A 414-nucleotide genomic window follows, 5' to 3' on the forward strand; every position below is an offset into this window, starting at 1 on the left:
GAAATTTGTTGTGAAGAATGAACGAAGTTTTATTTAAGAATAACCACCATTGTGTTAGAAATAATGCATTCCTATTCAGTCGAGAAGCGACATTTGCTTCAATTATCGCTCTCAAACCTGGACCTTGTCGACCAAGGCGAATACATACTTCTGACACTAAGCCAGACGCTGTTTCTGCAGCTACATCACAGATCGATCTTTGATTGTGGAAAGGTAGTTTTCACCGTGTCGCCGAGGCCTTTAGGTTTCCGGATAGAGTACTTTAAATGAGACGGTAGCGTGTGTAGGAAATCTACCCTTACATTTGATGATGAAGCACGACATGGCATAAGAAACGCCGACTAGCCGAGCCCCAGCGCCTGCTGCATGCTGCTGAAGGCCTATTATCACAAGACGAGATCCGCCGAGTATATG

The sequence above is a fragment of the Phytophthora infestans genome, genomic scaffold (genome assembly GCF_000142945.1).
Source record: "Phytophthora infestans T30-4 supercont1.25 genomic scaffold, whole genome shotgun sequence".
NCBI classification, from domain to species: domain Eukaryota; phylum Oomycota; class Peronosporomycetes; order Peronosporales; family Peronosporaceae; genus Phytophthora; species Phytophthora infestans.